This window comes from Argopecten irradians, chromosome 6 (assembly GCF_041381155.1).
Source record: "Argopecten irradians isolate NY chromosome 6, Ai_NY, whole genome shotgun sequence".
NCBI lineage: Eukaryota > Metazoa > Mollusca > Bivalvia > Pectinida > Pectinidae > Argopecten > Argopecten irradians.
Genome location: NC_091139.1, coordinates 2968828 through 2981509, shown reverse-complemented (window position 1 = coordinate 2981509; position 12682 = coordinate 2968828).

The following is a 12682-nucleotide window of genomic DNA, read 5'->3' as shown; positions in this document are numbered from 1 at the left end:
ATAAACACGACACCTTATTAGAAAGGGATAATGACAAATATAAATAAATAGAGCAAATTGATATCTTAAAATTATCTATTTATATGCATTTAATTATTTTATTTATCTCTTTGTATACAAAATATTATTATATATATAGATAATATTTCTATACATTTAATTATTTTATTTATCTGTTTATATACATTTAATAATTTTATCTATTTCTATACATTTAATTATTCCATTTATTGATTTCTATACATTCAATTATTTTATTTATTCTATACATTCAATTACTCTATTTATCTATTTTTATCCTGCAACTGTCCCACATACTGACCGACCGATAACTACTGCCGGATAAACTTGTGCTTTATCCGTCAATACGATATGCTTTATCCGTCAATACGATTACGTGAATTTGTTCCATATCTGACGGCACTTTTTCTAACTTGACCCAGAACTTGAACCTTCCGGTGAATGAAACGTCATTCAGTCCCGCTAAAACGTGACGTCACATTCACCGAAATGACGTCATTTTTACGATATCGAAAATCTCGTATGGCGGTGCCGTCTTTTTCTTGGCTCATGACAAAGGTATGTATTGTTAAGTAATTCTTTAATGGGTATTTATTGTTATTTGAGTATTTTCATTTTCTTTCAGTGATATATATCACACTGAATAGAATTACGGTGACTGTTTGTGAATGCGCTTATTTATTTCCCACGGCAGTAAAAAGGAGTGCACTCTCATTCGGTTAAGTGAATGAATCTTTACCTCCGCATCAAAGAATCGTCTCGCTTCGAGCGAAACAAAGTAAGGAACTGTCAATTTGCTTTCGTTTTGAATGCCATAATGGTTGCAGGATAAACAGAATACACGGTTAGTATCTTACAATACAAGGTTTATTTTGGTGCTCGACACGGAAAGCCGAGATGACTCGGCAAAGAATCGTCATCGCGGCTTTCCTAAGTCTCGCATCAAAATAAAGCTTGTATTGTAAGATATTAACCATGTATACTCTATTATACATTTAATTATTCTATTGATCTATTTATATAAATATTTTATTTATTTCTATACATTAAATTATTTTATTTATCTATTTCTATTCATTTAATTATTGTATATATCTAATTCTATACATTTAATTATTTCATTTATTTCTATACATTTAATTATTTCATCTATTTCTATACATTTAATTATCTTATTTATTTCTATACATTTATATATTTTATTTATTTCTATATATTTTAATATTTTATTTATTTCTATATATTTAATCATTTTATTTATTTATTTCTATATATTTAATCATTTTATTTATCTATTTCTATACATTTAATTATTTTATTTATTTCTATATATTTAATTATTTTATTTATTTCTATATATTTAATTATTTCATTTATTTCTATATATTTAATTATTTTTAATCTATTTCTATACATTATGTTATTTATTCAATGTAGTTATTTATTAATCTTTTTTATGTAACTCTATATATTTAATTATTTTATTTATTTCTATATATTTATTTATTTTTTATCTATTTCTATACATTATGTTATTTATCCAATGTAGTTATTTATTAATTTTTTTTATGTGACTCTATATCACAGGCCGTGTGTCAATTTCAAATTTTATAAATTCTTTATAAACTACAATTATTATGTCTAAATTGTTTGTGTAAATTGACATGTATCACTTACTCAACTATATTAGTCGAACATATATTTTATTCGATGTAAAATACAAGAAAATATGTAAATAGGATGACGATTAATCACGTACTAGTGTTCGAATACATCTACACAACCCTTCTCTTTTTTTCTTTTTGTGTATTCTTTTCCTTTGTCTATAAATACCATGAGTTTAGAAAAATGGGGGTAAGAACAAAGGGGGGTTGGGTTCTTGGCGTTATGTCCTTTGATAATATGAACGTAGAAAGTAGAAAGTTAGTGATATTAAAATAAACTAAGTTGGACAGTCCTACAGTCCTAAATTGTAAATGAAACATAAAAAGACGTCATCTTTATCAGTTATTGTTTGGAATCTTCTGCTTGAAATTAAAATTTTTAAGTGGATGTAAAAAAAATGAACATTAAGTGTTCAATAAAACCCTATCACCAAGAAATAACACTTTTACACTAAGGATGTTCCACCGGTAACGAATGACATTTTTCTCTCTATAGAAAAACAGGATCAGACGGATTGGCATTTCTTCGATTGTAAAGGTTACTTACTTACTTTATACCGTTACCACCATTGAAAAATTTGAGCTTCTTATTTTACTTAGATGAAAAATTATTAATTGTGTCCCGAAATAAATCCATGGCACTATGCCTATATGAATTAAGCACTGATCGTGCATGCACCAAAAGTAAAACAAATGAGCTTTTATGTATTTTTGTGTTAATTAGACACATATATGCACGATTAAACATTAGTTATTGTTCAAATGATGAGAATAGTTTACGCTCTGTCGGCGGTGGAGCATTGATATATAACAGGATATACTAGTCTTTGACGTGCGACTGATGTCGTGCAACAAATAATGAGAATTGTCGTAAAAATTTAATTAACTTTGAAGTTCACGTTACCGTTATAACTGTTACTGTTTAAAAGCTATCAAATCGACGTGACTCTAATGCGTCTTAAAAACAGTGATAACAGAAAAGTAAACTACATATAGTGAACAAGCCCCTTCCAATTTAGCATTAAGCCTCTCGGGAACAAAGGTTTGTTTTGTCTCTCTGGTTGTTCCATGAACACTTTATTATAATCCCAATTTTATCTTAATAATATAGTACTTCGTTTTCCTTACCACCTTATATTAATTTGTTTCATTTAGCATTAATTAGTTGCTTGCAAAAAGACTGAGATGAAATATGCATTATTATGAGTGACATTATAGTTGGTGGAAGTTGTGGATGTTGTGAGAAAAGATTTATTTCACGCCTTCCGTTTTACATTTTTCATTTTCTTAACAAAAAGGTGAATTTTAAGATATTTTTACTTGTTTACTGAAAGGATTTGTGCAGCCAAAAATTTTTTTGGATAATACGTCAAGATATTGCTTTGGGTCAATGAAAAATCAAGTCCCATTCAACGAATCGCCTAGCTTTTAGGCGCTATCGGTTGATTTTGGTCGTGATTTACGGGTAGTGTCGACTGCGGTTCAGAGATAATGAGCTAGGCGGTCACGTGGTCTTGTGATGTCACAGTAGTCCGCGGCTACACAAGGTAAGCCTAGTACTATACATCTATACAGCACATACACGTATACGTTAGATCTACAATTTGAGTTTTTCGAGTAAATTGTTATCTAGCATTATGATGTAGATATTTCAGTTTCAAAACATTCCATTTACACCACTTCAAAAATTCAAACAAGCATATATCTAACTTTAGATTAGATAATCAGTCCAATTTGATAGCGATAACAAAATGATGTTCGGGTCAGTCTGGACTGAGATTTAGATAGCATATAATGTAAATTTCTGTGTAATAAAAAAATAGTGTAACATTATCTTTTTACGAGTAAAATCACAAAAATAAGCATGAAGATTTATAGAATGCGTCTTTTTATTTCAAACTTCTGCAATAACGATGCAAACACGGCACAGTTTTTGAGTAAAAATAAAATGTGGACGGTTGTCAGTTACATGTATGTGATATTGGAGTAACAGTACCGATCTTATACCGAAATTAGTATGTATATCTATATTGTTGCCTTCGAAACTTTATTCATAACGTTAACTTAAAAGCAGAAATACATCAGTGATATTTCTGATATATGTTTTTAAATTACAGTATAAGTGTAGATTAAAAAAAAATCATTATTTCAAAATTATACCAAATCCTTAAAATAGCATAATACCGAGATTTAAATAGTGTGATATATGAACATACTTAGTGATATTAAAATAAGTATATTTAGTGTGGTTATGCTGTAACCCTTCTTGTATGACTATACATGTACATGTAGATTCGAAACGGTGAAAATACATGCTTAGAATTCTTACTAATAACTTAGAAATTGCGGAAGATTGCTATATGCCACGATTCTGTTATTACAATTCTTGACTGGAATATTTTTTAAGGTTAAACCTTTAGTTGAAATAGTTCTTAGAACCATTTTTGTTTCTGAATAAGTCAACTTCCATTATTGTTTTACCTGTGTACGATATATATGTAATATATATTCCTAGGTATGATCAGGGATATTTTATTTCCATTTGCTTTTACATCTTCATTTTAAACATGGAGGTGACAATAAAAAAACCTAGAGCATAGGGGGTGTTCTCTGAACGCCAACATATTTATCAACAATAGGTAGGTGTTGTTTTAGGAAACAATGGGAATGCAATTATATACTGTTTCATATAAGCTGTCTTTATTTCCACCTGTAAAGTCACCTGAGATTTACCTGTATTTCAGTATCATAGGTGACATTGGTGGGCTTTGGAAAATAATTCCTTCAACACATTCCTTACAATATACGTGTAAGGAACTAAATGCATTTTGGGTTCCAGGTGAAATTTTTTTTTTTTCAAATCTTATCTCAATTTTATCAGAAAAGCAGGTTTTTTGAGCAATGTATGTTTTAATATAACGGTATTCTGGATTAACACAGGAGTTCCCCAGGGCAACATTCTTAGACAACTTTCATTTATTGTGACTGTGTATAGTTGATTTTTTTTATCACATAGACATATACCTATAAGTATTTTGTTAGAAAATGAGTGGAGAAAAAAGAGATCATAAAAGTTTATATTAATTTTGTCGAAAATTTTGACCTGTTGATTATAGTTTAAATTATCTATTGAAGCCGACACAAACACACATATATATGATGTTTTTTAAACATGGTTAATGATGAAAGTATCATTGATATTTAATGCTCTATGTGTATTTAGATACAAAGTATTTTTAGAAGTCACTTAATTCTGTAAAAAATACTGTATGAAATGAGATTGTAGACTGTTACTTGGAGTCTTACATCTAACCATATTCATTCTAAAACACATTATAGATGTAAATATAATACAGTTGCAATAGTGACAACCTTATTTGAAGTTCATATGTTGAGGTCTTGTAATTCTCAAAATGTTGCAAACTTTTGATGCTCAGAATACAAAATTAACAGTTTTCGTATTTTTCTGTTTAAAGATTATGGTACCGGTACACATACCACTTTGTATCTGGTAACAATGTTTGAGGAAGATCAGCCATAGGAAAGAAATGTATATGTTATTTCTAACATGCACGAAAATATATCACTTATAGCACTGTAAATGGACAACAGTTTTGTTTAATTATTGGTTGCTCATTCGTTATAATGAAATACATTTACATTATAATGTAATATCACTCTGATCTAGAAATACCATCTGAGGATAATAAAGTAGGAAAATTATATAATTGTGATTAAGGATGCATCCTAATACAACTTTTAAAATATATTGTATGTTCTGTTATCTTAAAAAGGCTAGTCTTAAAAAGTACAATTAATACATTTTTGAATATTTGAAATCATATATGACATATATACACTTACTGTTTTGTAGGTAATTAATGCAGAAGCTATATGTACTATATATATATATATATATATATATATAGATGTCACTAAAAGATATCTATGAAATAAACGTTCCAATAGTTAGGCAAAGGGCTTATATTGTTTCAAACTTTTAATCGAATTGGTGTTATACCAAAATGAAATAAGATCATTCTATTTTGGATTTTTTGCTTAGATATTACTGAATGGGCAAGTTACTTCCATGTGAATTTAGTTTTAAAGGATTTAATTTGATTTTAGTACCAATATGTTGAAAATCTAATGAAATAAATACCAGAGATTTTAGATATACCATGGAAATCTTGAAAATTCTTGAAATAATCGTGAATTTAATCTAATTTCATTCATAAATTCTATGTATTATATGTATTATGTATATATGTCTCTGATACTAATTCTGAACACTTATTGAAATAAAAATTAATTAAAATGATAATCACTACACATGTAGATAAGTATCAACAGGTAACTTTTACAGGTACATTTACCTGTTGGCATTTTGACTCCTTTTAGGAAAAAGACTATAACCACTGCCACAACAAACTACCCTACAGGTAAATCCAACATGTTGGCGTTCAGAGATACACCCGAGCATAGATGTACGGGGTTTCCATAATCCAATTAACGGATGTCCTAACCTGATTGACAGTAAGACAATACCAAATACCCGATATAGTCCACCGAATAGCAAATTGCCCGCGGCCAGGTAATTAGAGGTGAGTTCGATGAATGGCGTTGTGTACAGGTTTTATGTTTTCATTATCTGAACCGTAGTCAGATTTCAGATTTTATTTCACTCTCAGACATACAAGTATGTAACAGGAGGTCACTATACATAATATAAACATACAAGTATATTGGGCCCATAGCGCAACAGTGCATTACAATATGTATTAGTGATGTACATGCTCAATCAATAGTTTTTCAATTTTTTTTTCAAAAACTTACATATATTTGTCAGAACAGTAATGTTACATATAGTAAACAGGCCTTTCATTTTGATAACACTATGGTTTCTATAATAGTAACTTGGTATATACATTTCTCGTAAATGTTTCACCATTTCATTACTGCATTGAAACAAATAATGATATTCGTTTCCAATATCAGTAAAACATAGATTACAAGTTCTATTTACTTCAGGGGTCCCAGTCAATCTTCCAGTTTCTATAGGTAAGTGTATGTTCGAGGTTCTGAATTTTATGATGATAAACAACATACTGGTCCAGGTATTACATAACCATCAAACCAAAGGCATGGCTAATTATATATCTATATCGGTGTATCTATTCGTATATTGATTAAAAATTAAAAGCGACCGCACTGTCTAAAATAGTTTGTTTTGCTTAATATTTCAATATTTTGATCTTTTATAATATCAAACATAAATTCTTTCTACATGTTGAAACGTATTACGGTATTTTAATAAATTATCACAATTTATTCGGTTAGCAACACACAACACAATGTTTGTTATGATCAATCATCGGTGTGTACGTACGTCAAGCATCATATCCTCGATGCTTAAATCAAGGATTTCTTTACTTGTTACGTAAAATTTCATTTTACAGTCACGAACTTTGCAATTCACAATGAATCAAAGATACAGACTACAGGAAAATATTATCTAATTAAAGCTTATTCGTTGCTGAACTACTCGACAAAAAAAATCCGAAACTTTTTTTTCTGTGCGGATTTTCTTTCATAATTACACGAAGATACCTGTTATTAGAGCATAAATTTCAGTTAGTTCGATTATTGAAAACATCGAATTTCACTCTTTAAGTTATTTACGTTTTAGAGCCAAAGTTATGGTCAGTAACGACTTATGACTTAACGCGGCCCCGCGGAGAGGTTTCTACACGTGCTAATAAAGCCATTTCCAGCATAAACTGAAATTATCATTTTTGACTGCACTGAATAAAACGTCTTGTTGAAAGAATCCATAAATATATTTGATCTAGTCTTGTGTTGGTAACGGTCGATTCAATTATGTGGAGATAAACAATTTAAACAAAATATAGTAATAGATATTATTAAGAAGATAACATTAATTTTATTATTTATTATTCTATTAAATATTTATATTCGGTGTGTTAAATGGTAGCACAGAGAATACCTCTATCAATCTGACCGAGTCGGGTCCTTTCACAGGTGTTTGTGTGTCTTCGGGTGTATTTTGTGTTTGTGTGAAACTCAAAATGGATTGAAGTCAGCTGAAGGTTATTGAACGAACCACTAGGTAATCGAAGCTTGTGGTAAGTGATGTCCCTGGTGGCTATGCGGATTGACATGGAACGTCAGGGATGGGTTTATCTTTAGACTTTCCCGATACATAGATGCGGATCTATTGATAGTCTAGTACATGTACCTTACTGAATCTGGGTGGCAGCAATATCATCACATTGGCAAAGACCACGTGATGCTCAATAAGTTATCGAGTGACAGTGAAGGATGGAAGTGATGTAATTTTTAACGACCACTACTATTTGAAAAGAACATGTAGCCTCGTCTTTATGTCTGGTCAGAATTATTGAAGGCGTTAGCCCGTGCATAAACTGGTGATGTTTTACATAACTTCCTAGTTTGTACTTACTTCAAAAGGAACTAACACCTTTATTGGCTGCGACTGTTGCAACACAATGGTAACCACTTTCAAAAAACAAAGTCTAAAACGAGAAATGAATTAAACATCTGGAGAAAAAATAATATAGCTTTGTTGGCTTACGCAATGTGTAACATCTACTCGTTTCAGATTATTTCGTTTCTCTTGGCTGTGCTTTATTAAAGGATTATTTCCTGCGACAGATTAGATTAATATGTCGTTGTTCGATGTCAGGTTTCATAAGATAGTGGATGCAAACATGTATACATGTACAGTGGTTCTTTCTATTGTTTGCGAGGTCACCATCACCATCTTTTTTTTAGCACAGGGATTTATAAACATCATCTACGTCTTTGTTAAGCATCAATATCGAGATAACATATTTTACGGAATACACGACATCGGACAGGACGAGGATATTTGACCAAAGGACAAAAACTAATTAAGTGGTTGAATTGAAATTGGCTACTAGTTCAATTAGGGCAAAATACATGTACACGCGACACTTTCATTAGAGTTCAAGAGAAAACGAAATGACCGAGTTCACACAAGAGTAGTTGACCCTAACCTTAATAGCAAACCATAAGCCCCGATGTTTCGACAAAATCCATTAATCCGTTTAAAAGCAACATTCGAACATACAGATCGAGACATTCACTATATTCTCTCATACCATTGGCTGGTCTAGGTCAATAAACTTATGTCTCCTGAAGCTGTAGTGCATGGCTACCCATCAATAAAGCCTTGTGACATCACAGTGTCAACAAGGTTACAATTCTCTGGTACTTTTTCTTTGCTCCACCGCTGACAAATAGTATTTTTTTCTCAATAAAAAAGAAGAGCAGTCGAACTAGTATTTTTCTGCAGTAACAAGAGTTACTTACTTTACAGCATTACCACAATTGATAAGTTTGATATTCTAATTTCATTTCAAGATAAAAACATCAAAAATATTCTTTCATAAGTGGATATGAAGGAAAGGGATATTCTACCCTCGGGATCACAAAATGTTGTATAACCCCAGGATTGCCGAGGTAGAATATCCCTATCTTTCATATCCTCATATAAAAAAGAGACTTACAGTGTGTATAGTCTCCTAGGTTTCACTGAACTAATGTTGGTGATATGGTTTGCCTTGCATTACTGTCTGGAAAGTCCTGATCAAGGAAATTTGCATGACTTTACAGGACTTGAAAACATGGATCGTGGTCTAATTCAAGACCATTGTCCGTGTTTTCAATTCCTGTATCTCACCAATTCGTTCTCGATAACCAAAGAATTCATTTGTAACAAGAGATCCCAGAGGGCTCTTGGTGCCCACCAAAGAATGATCTATGTCCGACAATGGAAAGAGGGATCTTTTTCCTGCTTTTCAAACTTTTTCAAACATACTACATATAAAATTTGAGACAGATCGCTTCAGTACTCTCCGAGAAACAGCGCTATCAAACTTCAACGCTGAAATCCAAGATGGCGGTCGATTGGCCATCTTGATGACCGATGACAGAAGTACAGACGAACGGACGGTCTGACGAAAGGACTGACGGACCACGGACGAAAGTCGATTTAAAGTGAACAGTCGGGCAAGGATGGCTAAAGTCGGTAAAAATGGTGTGAATGTATCCAGTATAATTTCTTATGAAATAGAAAAATAAAATATCTCGCCAAAATCTGTCTGCGTACGAAGAAATTAATTTAAAGTATAGGAATCCTAAAATGTCCTCCCGGCTGACTGTGTCCGTGGTTACATTCACACGCAGCCTCGCTTTCAATGCTTTCAACTTTTCTTTACTTTAATGGTCAGAACTGGGAAACGTAAGCAGAACTTGGCCGTCGTATTATTATGTGAGAACTTTTGGAAGGCCAATGAACGCGTTTAGACTGATTTTCTTTGCCCGACTATTCACTTTAAATAGCCCACCATCTTATGATGGTGGAAATTTTCATTATAGACAGCAAGGCCCTTAAAAAGTCTATACTGTATTTGATACTATCACTTTGAATGAAGGTCAAGGTCATTCATTTGAACAAATTGGTAGCCCTTCGTCCCAGTTTACAAAGGTCATAATATCAGGCCTACAATTTTTATTGAACTAAGGCCATAGAAGGTTTGTGCAAAATTTATTAAATTTCCTTTCATAGTTTTGATGAAGAAATAACACAAAAGTCCCAAAGGGCCTGTATCGCTGACCTGGTTGATTTAGGAATTATCATAAAAAACTGTTGCAATTTGAAATATGAAAATTGACCCTTTTGGCCCCACCGTTTGTACAATTTTGAATCTCCGCCCCATAAGAATGCTACAAATACAATATTAGTGTTATCCATTGCTCAGTTTCAGTGAAGACATTTATGTAGAAATAGCCAAATTGACACTTTTGACCCCTTCCCTCAGACCCTGGAGGGTCTGTTCCACAATATGTACAATTTTCAGGCAGTACCCTATAAGGATGCTACCAGTCTAATTTTGTTAAATTCCAACCAGCGGTTATAAAGAGGAAGTTAATTGTTGATTGACGGATGGATGCCAGACCCTGCGGTATCGCATTTTTAGCTCATCTAGTCCGAAGGACCAAGGTGAGCTAAAAAATAATCAGAAATAATAATATCTCTTCAAGGAATAAACCCTGAAGAATACCAATAAAAATTCACCGACTGTCTACCAATTTCTCATCTTCAACATTAACTTTAATTCAAATGAGGCAAAATCCTGTTATTTGTCCCGGTCACACACAAAAATGAAACTGTATATATTCCCCTTTTCAAAAATAATTGACACTCATTTATTTACATTTCAATGTACTTAAAATATTGGTCTCTATTTGTGGAAAAAAAATCTTAAATTTTACTGAAATGATTATAAACTCGAAACAAACTTGGAAAGGGTAATAAATTGAAGATAATCAAGATGAAGATGAGAAATATCCTTTGCTAATTTACTGTTACATTAAAAGCAAGAAATTGATTTCCATTAAAAATATTTTGTCTTTTATTTTTGAGGAGTAAACAAATAGGAAATATTTTATCAAAATCATTCAATATAAAAACCAGGTCATTATAACCATAGTCAACATTATACATTTGTTGACTGAGTTTTTGGTCAACGTGTATTATGTTATTAGAAGAGCATAATGTTGCCCGAGGCCAACAGCAGCAGAAAATCAACAAAACACATGTTGACCGAAAACTCAGTCTACAAATGCTTTGTTATACCTTCTATTGTGATTATAAATACGAAAGAATCTACTTTATTACAAATGTATAATTATAATGTATGGTAGCAAATAAAATGACTGCAGTCATTCTAGTTTTAAAATAAAATATGATAAAGAATGAATCTATAAATTGTGATCAATCAATGATAAACTATTTGGCAGAACACAGAACGATAAATCATTGATAAAAACAAAGTGATTTTTGGTCTGGTTCTGTCTGTTTTTTACCACATACAGACATATGCCGAGAAGTAATGAGTGCTGCGATTGCTTTACACACTTCAGCGGAAGTTGCCAAGTAGTGCTGAATACTAATGAATTGTGACGTCATGATAAACAGTCATCATTGCAATGTTGACAGGTCAACATTTCACAACATTTCATGGGCGTAAACATCTGAAATATTGGACTTTTTTCACTATAGAATAGTATAGGGAATATATGGTAATCAATGCTCACTTTTGATTGGTGAATGCCATATTTTTCATACCTACAAAACAATGTGAGGTTAATTCTCCACTTAATTCATCAAAACTTCAATAGTTTACTGGAGAAACAAGAGGCCCAGAGGGCCTGTATCGCTCACCTGGTTTGTAATGCCAAGTAATGTTCTAAATACAGGTTCATTGTTTCCTTTCTGAAGGAATTCAAATATCTACCTCTAATTCCCCTATTGGGCCCAGACCCTCATGCCACTGGGGGTCAGAGCCAAAATTTATACAAGTTCTGTTCCCCTTCCCCCAAGGATGTTTGTGACCAAATTTGTTACAATCCATGCAGAACTCTTGGACAAGTAGCGATTTATAGGATTTACCTGTATTTCCCCTATTGGGCCCCGCCCCTCCTGCCCCCGGGGGGTCAGAGCCAAAATTTATACAAGTTCTGTTCCCCTTCCCCCATGGATGTTTGTGGCCAAATTTGGTTACAATCCATGCAGAACTCTATGACAAGTAGCGATTTAAAGGAAATGTTGACAGACGGACGGGCGGACGGACAGACGGATGGACGCTGCGCCATGACATAAGCTCACCGGCCCTTCAGGCCAGGTGAGCTAAAAATAACATGTCAAAATTTCGCCCAGTTATGGCACATATAAATTCAAAAATGCTCCACTGCTGACAAATGTTATTTTTCTCTATCATAAACAAGAACAGATGAATAAGAATTATTGTTCAGTTACAAAAGTTAGTTACTTGACACCATTGCCACATTTGAAAAGTTTGAGCTTCTTATTTCAATTTTGCATTCCGAAAAAATTACATGGCACTATGCCCTATACGGAATTAAGT